Source organism: Hippoglossus stenolepis, chromosome 5 (assembly GCF_022539355.2).
Source record: "Hippoglossus stenolepis isolate QCI-W04-F060 chromosome 5, HSTE1.2, whole genome shotgun sequence".
Lineage (NCBI taxonomy): Eukaryota > Metazoa > Chordata > Actinopteri > Pleuronectiformes > Pleuronectidae > Hippoglossus > Hippoglossus stenolepis.
Genome location: NC_061487.1, coordinates 10,794,710 through 10,805,027, shown reverse-complemented (window position 1 = coordinate 10,805,027; position 10,318 = coordinate 10,794,710).

Below are 10,318 nucleotides of genomic sequence, written 5' to 3'. Positions count from 1 at the left end.
TATGGATATTTGCCCTTATTCTGTTCTGCATTTTCCTGCTTGATGAAGAATGAAAACAAGCCCAAATTCAATAGAATAGACCAAAAATACAACCGACCGGAGGAGGACGGAGGTAACGGCTTGTGTATTATTATTTGGAGTTGCCTTTTTTTGCCTCAGACCAAGATGTTTGACCGGCTGGACCTGAATGTTAAAGCTCTTCTCGATCACTTATCTTGTCTTTCTTCAGAGCTTATCTGCAGCTTATCTAATGGGATATTTATGGTGGTGTTGTAAAGAAAGAAAAAAACTCACTTGCGAGGAGCATCACTTGCATGGCTTTGGACCATAAAGATGCTCGGCATACTTTCCAGCATATCTCAGTTAATGTGGCATGTGATGTTTTTCCTTTTGATTTTAATAACATAGGACTTGATTCTGATTGCCATCTATCAAATGTAAACCCAGTGAATTGCTGAGCATGATCGGTCGAAAAACCAATATATTTTTTCTTTTCACAGCTGCTTTGTATTTGTGTATAGTGTTGATAAATCCCCAAATCCCCAAAAGATTGCAGCCTTTGGGCCCTCTAAAAGGAGCTCATTAGCAAGTCTGCTTTAATTAGAAAATATGTCATCTTCCACTTTTGCACGTGTTGTTTGCACATTGAACAACTCTTTATCCCTCTCTGTACTCCCCTGTCTGCGTCTTGGAGAACTGCGTCCTTCCCTGGAAGCTCTCTTCTATTAATTATTGAAAGAAAATTCCCAGTGTGAGCCGATGTGTTCTCAGCTGTGCAGAAACAATAACGGAGCATTTCTCAAAGTCACGCCACTGACTTGAAGACCCAGTTTTATTAAGCTCGTGGCTTTCAGCTCCGGTGCATTCCATCTGAATCGATATTTATAGTCACAAAGCGTTTAGAGTTTTACCACTAGAGTTACTTGATATTTGGCATGAAATTGCATTAATTAGTTTGTTGAAGAGATTCATGTCTCTGTTTAACACCTCAGGCCCACGGTCGTCATGTAGTTATAACTTTGGTTGCAAGGTTGGGTGAGGATATTTGCTGGAGTGTTGGTGTGGTCTTAATCAAGTGGCCTGGCTTTCAAGTTTGCTCTGCTTTAAGTGTGTGGCTGCATTTCACTTGGGCACAGTGAACATGCAGCGGAAGCATGCGTTAGCTCATTTTGCTGAGATAATGCGATTTTTCTAATCGTGTAAGTTATGACTTCCTGTAACCTGCTGGTATATATACATATTTATTATATGAGATACAGAGATAGAGATGGAAACAGTGTCTTCCCCAGAAATTGCTTGTTGATGGTTCATTAGTGTTACAAAGAGAGAAAATAAACACATTGAGGTGCATTCAAACTAATTTGGGAGGGGCTTCTTTTTCTAAAGGGATCTTGCTTCTCTGAGTTTACACAGGAAATCTCTAATCCAAACAAAGGCAGGAAAACAAACAAACAAGTGACGGGACCGAGGCTGATGGCTGAAGGCAAAGGCGGGACTAGTCAACAGAGCAGCTGGACCTCTTGACCAGTCACCTGGCTGCCGTCCATACTCAAACACTGCTGGCCAATTAGGCCCCACTGGTCGTCCCAGAGCCCCAAAAGGCCCAACTTTGCTCAGTCTGTCAACTGGAATTGTTGTTGGACAGCATGCCACAGATTGACAAATGGGATCACATTACTTAAACAAGCAAGTTAATGCATGAGCGGGAGATACAGCCAGTCAGATCCGGATCGGTCTCCTCGGTTTCTGTAGGATCCCACAAACAAAGAAAGGCAGTAAAAGACTTGACATGAAGTGCTGCAGTAACAATATAGTGTTGGCACTCTGTTTGCGAATATGAGACCATTATAATTGATATGCTGCACTTAAGCCTTTGTAGTCTCTAGCTGGCTCTTGCTCAAGGGCTCCCAAAATAACTGCAAACACTGAAGCAAGAGAAGGCGTGCTTGCTTACAGCATGCTAATTATGGAATTGTTACACGGCAGAAGTAGAAACCAAATCCTCAAAGTTGTTTCATAATATCGGCTGGCCTCCTTCCCTACGTTTGCTAGTAAGATCACTGTTTGCTAATAGTAAAAACTAGGCTGAGGTGGGAGGGAATACAATACTGTAAACATTTGGTTAATGTCATAGTTTCAAGCATATTTGAATGGTCAGAGAAAATGCATGCAGATGTATTCTTTGTCTGTCATTTTAGGTTGTTCTTCACACTGATGTATGTTCAAGTGCTCAGTTTCCCAGTAAGTTTGAATTATTTATTTGATGCTAAAACAGAGGGAAACGTCACGATTGACAGCTGAAACTGCGATTGGTCAAGCACATGAATCAGTGGGACCTCGCAATCGTGTCTCCACTCCATGATCACCACTGCACAGACTCTGGCTCCAAATGACATTAAAGGCCCAAGATGGCGGTGCCCATATCCAGGATATTTTAGATTTAATTTTTGTACAATGGGAGGAAGTGGAGACACGTCGTCCATCTTTATTTAAGGTCTATGATCCTGTTAGAGACAAAATGCAGGAATTGTTTAAAATAATGGTTGGGGGAACTAGCTTGACTAGTAAGCTAAGTCAATAGATACAACACATTTATTAGTTCTCTGTAGAAGTGCAGGTAGTTGGGTTTGTAACTTTTATACAGAGCCAGGCTATAGCTAAGTCCCTTAATATTTACTGCAGAAAAGAGAGTGGCATCGACCTTCTCAATTTAAGTACAGTATAGGCACCTTCATAGATGTTGACCTGTCTTCAACCATCCAAATTCCATGAAAGCAATTCAGAGGTTTAGTGCTTTTGCATTTGCCAATTAGTGGGGTTTTAAGTTGTGGAGCTTGTGCAGGGAACGTGCGTGTGCAGGGTGAACATCTGAGGGACTACACCAGCTGATGCTGTGCACTTCACTCCCAGTCCCAGGTTTGCTGACAGAGTGAGGTTTGCAGGCTTCCAAGCAGGAAAACCAGGGAGCTTGGGGGAAAGAAAACACTTAAGAGGGTTAATTTGAGCCACCAAACAGATTTGAGTTCAGCGCATTATCTTCCTCTCCTTAATGCAGTTCGGCTGATTATCCCTGCGTCTTTGTTTGTGTGGGCGAGTTTCCCTGCTGACATTTTTGAAGCCCTTCTGAATGTTATGCCTCAAACATAAATTGCCAGAGGATCAGACCCTGATGTTAGATGGTTTCCGTTTGCTTTTTTCCATCTCAGTGTCTTCCGCCAGCCTTTCATTCTTATCCCAGACATTGCCGTGCTTCTGCTATTAATTCCTCAGCAGTGGACTGAAGCTCCTTTAGGCATGCTGCATTCCCCAGCCCAGTCTTCTGTCGCCTGTGAGATAGCACAGAGCACACAACTTGCACTACTATTAAGATTCCTTATGTTACCCAGATAAGGAACTTAAGAGGACCTCTGCTTTCTTTCTCTGCCTTGACTTTCTTTTTCTCTTTAATGTTTCCCTTCCTTCCTCTTACCCTCTGTCCTCACTTATGATTCCTGATGCTTCGGTAGCCAACTGGATTTGCTACATCTCTCTCCCTGTTTGAGTTTCCAGACTTGGCCCAATCAGAAGTAGCACACCAGCTCCGGTGTTCGGTTTCTATATCACTGTTGGTGGCTCTTTCACACAACTGCAACCAACACCCCCTGAGGGAGCTCCCCCCCAGTAGTTATCCCCTTGTTATAAGAACTTGCAAAGACTAACATTATAGGCAATTGTAAAGGTATATGTACAGTGTGTGATTACAGAATTGCAAACTCCAGGGGAGAAACGCAGCATACGTTAGTTTGAGAAATGCTGTGGTTGAGAGTTGTCGCCTGGAAGCTATTTGTAAAATTCTTACCCTGCCTGTATATAATCCCTTTTCAGCATTATCCTCTCTATACTTGGCAATGAGAACCACTTGCAAAGGGCCGACCCAGTGGATAGTGTCTGTTTCCCTCATAATAGAGGCTGTACATCTTCAACTGCAATCCTGGGCAGCTTGCAGCGGCAGTGGGCTGTAATTTAATGTGTGCCTGTGGAATTCAGCGCTGGGTCATATTGCTCCGCTAAAATACCATCAACAGCTTTGTTCCGCCACAAAAAAAATACATTAGCAAAATGAGGCCAGATGCACTTCTGGGCGACACTTCACATATAACACTTTACTTTTTACAGACTTGTCAGGGGCTGAAGAAAAGGCCAGATAACCAGATTTACTACCTCGCTTGTGCTATCGGCACTTGCAGGCACAGGTTTCTGAGTTTGCTCGGGTGAAAGCTGCCTTTCCATGCAAGGCTTTTTTCATGCTGCTCTACATCACTATCTTGAGGATCATCAACCTGGGGCTGAGCCAGTTCAACTCTGTCTGCACCTCTGCAAGATGGGCTGATGTGGGAATGTTTTTTTGGGTGGGGGGTGGGTGGTCTCAGCAAGGTAGTGGAAGGTAGCAGCGCCACAGAGGAATCTGCCCCATTCCCCAAATTCCTTGCTAGGCAACCTGCTTCAGAGAAGTGTGTTTCAGTTGGTGATGCTAGTTTGTCACCGCCCAGCAGGAGTTTTTCTGCAAATCTAGAACTTTGGTCCCCTGCTCTGCCCAACAATCACTTTAAACTCTCCCTTCTCCCTCCCTCCATCCCTCTCCCTCCCTCCTTCCAACGCTCTGTCGTGTGGTAATGCGCCACTGACAGATCTTTATCAGCAGACCCATCCCTGCACGGGCTCGCCATTCGCCTTTGTTGTTTTTCACCAACCAGGGGCTGAGCCAGGATGAGGGATTTGTGTGCACTTCCCACTGCAGCGCTTCAGTCCTAATGTGAAACTGGTGTAGTTGTGGTCCTGACAATCATTTTCCACTCTACAAATATTGCTGGATGATAATAACATAGGTTCACGCCTGGGGGACATCATAGTGTGGTCAGGGTCAGCCACAGATGGTTGTGTCTGCGGAGGATATAAACAGCGGAAATGTCAAAACAACCCTTGGACAAGTAGAGAGAGAGAGAGAGAGAGAGAGAGAGAGAGAGAGAGAGAGAGAGAGAGAGAGAGAGAGAGAGAGAGAGAGAAATACTGAGGAAGTGAAACATGAGTGAGACAGTGAGCAGGACAAATGGAAACAGACATGTAGAAGACATGTAGAACTGCCCGTTTGTCCTTGATGGTGTGATTATATGGTGATGGTGAATGGAAAGTATGTTGAGCATTATATAAAACTCATGACTGTGGGCAGACTGGCTGTAAGAGTCTCTGGAGAGGACCAATTCCAACCATCCTCTCAGGCCTCAGGCTCCAAAACTGGACTACACTACCCAGAAAGCACAGCTGCTGGCAGGCGATCAAAGGCTGGAAAGGACAGTTAAGAACCAAAAAAACCCCCTGCAAATCTGTCTCAGCTCTCTCATTTGGCAGCAGCTACATGATACCATATGTGAGGCCAACTGCTGATGATCACATTTTTTTCTGTCCTTTTTACATCGTTCCTGTTTAATATCCATCATCCTGGCTCGTGCACACTTATCTGAACTCAAGAATAGGCTCAAATACGCCACTTTACGGAAAGTTGTAGTTTTCTTCCGATACACAGCTATATTGTAAAGTAACTTCAAAAAACACATCTTTAAACCAATTTTTAAAACCTAATTTTATATCAAACTTCTCATCAATATTTTTTTTTACATTTCATGACTGTCTTGGCTGCAGCAGGTTGCTTATACGGAAAACATCTTTAGGCCTTTGAACAAGCCAACAACTGTTGTTGCAAAGTTGTTGCAGATGACAGTCTCCTCTGCTTGACTTTATGTCAGAGCCATAAAAAATGTTCTTTCATAATGCTTGAGTGCCTTTCTCATAAATGGTGGTAAGCGCGGCGTCCTAAATGCACTTGTGCCAACCAAACACTTGCGTTATTTGATGGAAAGATCCTGGAATAGAGACGGTTGACACATCCCATTGTATTATCTCTCTTGTCCCTTTGGCTCACTTTCTGGTTCGTATGCTCTCTCTCTCTCTCTCTCTCTCTATCTCACTCACACACACACACACACACACACGCACACACACACAACCGGTAGCATCAACTGCATGAACGGGAATGTCTTCTTACATAGGCCGTTTGTCTGTCAATCAACACCTCCCTAATTAGACTCACTGTATCTGTGAATGTCGTCTGGTTTCAATTGGGCGTCTTTGCTTTGAAAACAACCTGCGTCTCTCACTCGGTCTCAGGATTTAATGAGGTTGGGACAATGAAAGAAAGCTGGCCCATGTGCACGGCTGTGTGCTACTTTTAATGATCGAGCTATTACTATTGTCACAGCACATCATTACCATCTCCATTGTACACTGCTCTCATTAAGAGTGTCACCAGAGAGAATTCACTTATTTAGTCTGAAATAAGGAAACTTGTGGCCTTTGAGCCACAGATCTGTCCAATTAGCCAAAAAGATGATTTTCCCTTGAGATCAGCTTCGGAAAAAACACACACTTGACCTTTTGAAATTCGAAAAACAATCACAATCACATCGGCAGACAGGGAGTTTCTAAGAACTGATGTCCAATTATTACTGCTGATTCTGCACGTGTGTGTCTGTGTGTCTGTGGACGTGTTTCTCTGTCAAGGTCAGTGTAAGCATGCTTCGTTTTAAGGATGTAAATGGCAGGTCTTGTTGTATTGCAGGGGGGTGTACACACACACACACACACACACACACACACACACACACACACACACACACACACACACACACACACACACACACACACACACACACACACCGTGGAGGGTCACATTGGCCCATTACCAGCCAGTCTTCTGTGACGTTCAGACACAAACACTATTATCATATTTATGAGTCATTTTCAGTAGCTGCCATGTGCAGGAAAGTTGGATAAATGTTTTGGGTGACTCAGGAAACACTGATGGATGGTGACCGTCTGATGAAAAGCATCAATCAAGAGCTGGTTACAGTTTTTCATATTACTCACAAAGTGCAGCCTCGAAAAGAATAAAGACTGTGATCTTGAGGAAATGCTGGTTATTCATGCAACATTCATTAAGGTAAAAGAAATAAATCTGACTTAATCAAGTAAATTTAGATTGTGACCATCATGTAGCTGCTCTTATTATTTGATAGTTCACACTTAAGATCAATGAGGTGGGTCCATTCTTTACATTAAGCTTCAAATCAGGGTTTTCCAGCATTTACAAGATTATCTGAATTGGTGTCTTTTTCCATTCTTCTTTTTTAGACAGCCGTGCAAAATTTGATCTTGATAAAATCATTTCAATTTACTGGGGCAGTGCAGAATTGGCCAACTACAGGGAAGCATATTTATAGAAAGTTGGGGTCTTGGGGACCACATTGTTGGGCGGCACCTCTCAAAAAAACTTTTGAGAGCAGCTAGAGTCGCAGCATAAATGACTGAGGTTGGGGAAAGAGCTATCCGATTAGCTACCCAATCAATCCTCCCCCTGAGGATTGATTGGGTAGCTAATCGCTGTTAGTATTTCTTCGTCCTCTCATGTTGGACTACAAGTTAGACTGGACGAAACAGTGACCCATGTTGCCCCTGGAGGAACAAAGTGGTATGATGAGAAAGGCCGGGACTTGCTGGTTTCCATTTTTCAGTCGATATCTCTGCAACACAATACATATACTTCTTCTTCAATATTTCCTCACATTGTGGTCTTTACCGTAATTCAAGTTTAAAAAAAAAAATACTTATATATCTACATATCTTAAAGATCTTGTTTCCAGTTGAACCACAACCAACATTGTAGAGAACAAAAGAATGCTCGCCTGAAGCCGTCAATGTAACCCAGCTCAGTAACTCATACTTGCGTATCTCTATATTGGGCCTCATCTGCACAGCTGTGTGTATAGATATATAAATCCTACAGTCTTACTGCAGAAGAGGTCATAAATCCCACCTCCACCATGTTAGTTGATGGAAAAAAACGACAAATACATTTTGGTCAGAGATGGTGTCTGTCATTTTAGGTAGTTCTCATCACACTGATTTATATTTAAGTTTTTATTAGTTATATGATGTCGACTGTGTGTATTGGTGGGACCTCACTACTGCGGTTCCATCCACTGATCGATACCACGCAGACTCAGACTCCAAATGTACAAGATAGTAGCGTCTGTATCCATATTTTATATTTTGGGTTCATTTCTGGACAGTGGGTGGATGTGGAGACGCGTCGTCCATCTTTATTTACAGTCTATTGTGTGACATAATCCTCTATTTCCACTTACATATTCATATATTCAATTCACATCCTGATTTCATAAAATTTACTGATATGACTGTTATCCTGCTGATACACGCTTCCCAAATCTTTGCTAGTAATACCACATTACACATGCATAACTTTAGGATCATCCATCGGGAATCACCAACACAAGGTTATTAAGGTTTGCGATACTATAGTGGCAGTAACCACTTGGAGATCAGTTGCACCAAACTCTGAGGAGCCGTCAGTGGAACAAAAGGTGTTGCCACTGAGGTGGTGTAGCATAACGTCTGTGTATACATCCCTGTCAGCATCTCTTTCTCGCGTTCAAGTGCTTATCCATCAATTCAACCCAACACTCCTTCACTGTCTCCTGCACAATCAGCGTGGTGTGGAGTGATCCAGGCTCCCAGGCGACCAACAGCCGGGGGCAACAGACAGTGTCATCGCCCTCCTTTTTCCGACTTCAGATATGGATCATGTGAACAATCACACAGACGCACACAATACTACCCTTTCAGTCCAGCAAGGTGATGGTTTGAGTGTCAGAGCTGTGTCCATCATTGCGGATATAGTCTGTCATGGGGGGGAAGGGATTTTTTTTAAATGCCTGGAAGAGAGGAAATTAGAGCTCTGCACATCTCAGATGGACTAAGCTTGTGTTCAAGTGTTCTGCAGGCACTTTCTGATGACAAATTATTCTCTTTCAGCCCCCAATGAAACAGCAATTGAGTTGGACCATGAGGCCGATCAGGCCAAGATATAAATGTGGCGTAAACTAGGACCATAATTCACTGTCAGGGAATACATATTGTTCTGGGTTATATTAGGCAACGGTTTATTGCCCAGGGAGGGAGCGCAGGCCAGGAGAGGATCACACTGCAAAAAATATCCATCTCACAAAAGGCATCTTCTTTTAAGAAGAAAAAATGTTACAGATTAGCACTCCATTCTTCACTTGCTTGAGATGAAACAATGTTTTTAAGCTTTCAGACAGGCACTGAAGTCCTGATATCTTCCAGCCCCTGAGTGAGTTCCGGAAAATATTTGAGAGAGCCCATGTGAAAATACAGCAGGAAAATGCCTGGGAAGTTCACTTTTTTGCTTTTGGCCATAAGGGTTGACGTTGGTGTCAATTGGCTGAAAAAAAAAAACCTGGACTCTATATAGTGAAATTTAAATGTCCATAACATTCATTTCAATTTCTTGACACCTGCATGCACAACACAGGAGCCACCCTTCACCTGAATGTTCCAGATATTTTCCTGTTGTTGTGAACGCGTCTGACCTGTGCGACCTCCTGCTGCTTTCTTCATTTGTGAAAGACTGGAAGGTTGTTGACTGAAAACAGCTTTAGACTCAGTCCTGTGCAAACACTTTTTTCTTCTTTTTGAAATCGTGTTTTAACTGAAACTAAATGTTTCCAAACTGTTTATTTACAAGATTAGAATTGCAAGTATTGCAATAACCAATATTTTCATCTGAACGTGAGTAGCTTGTAGTGATGAACACATCACACAGGTTTGTCATCCACATCTGACTGGTCAAGTGTTACGACCGCACCATTTTCAAAATAACAATGGGGGGTGCAATGGGGGGAAGGGTGGGGTAACAGATGATACGTTTAAACACACATTTATTTGTAAATACATATAAATTGTAATGTCAGTGATAAATGTCAGTAAGTAAATCATCATCATAAGATCATTTAGGGGCCAATCATAGACGTCCCGATGACCTTAGTATGGGCCCCGTCTGGGTTCCTGACCTGGGGTAATCGGTACCCTTTGACCCCCCTCCCTCACGGCGAAGCTGCTTTGAGCTAATGTGAACAGCTACTCATGACTTCCCCTCAGGGCAGTTGGAAACGGGTGAACACTACAATAAGGGCTTCAGAGGAAAATGAGACTTGTTCCAATCTGTTATTACGGTGATACCACAGAACAATGCCAGACAGTTGTCACTGTGAGCGAGACACACAGTGATGAGTGGACTGAAGCCGTGTTGTGAGGAGACATGAGTCACTCTGCAGACTGTTTTCTCAATGCTCTCTCTCTCTCTCTCTCAGCTGTTTTCCCAAGTATGAGCAATTTAGTTATGGGC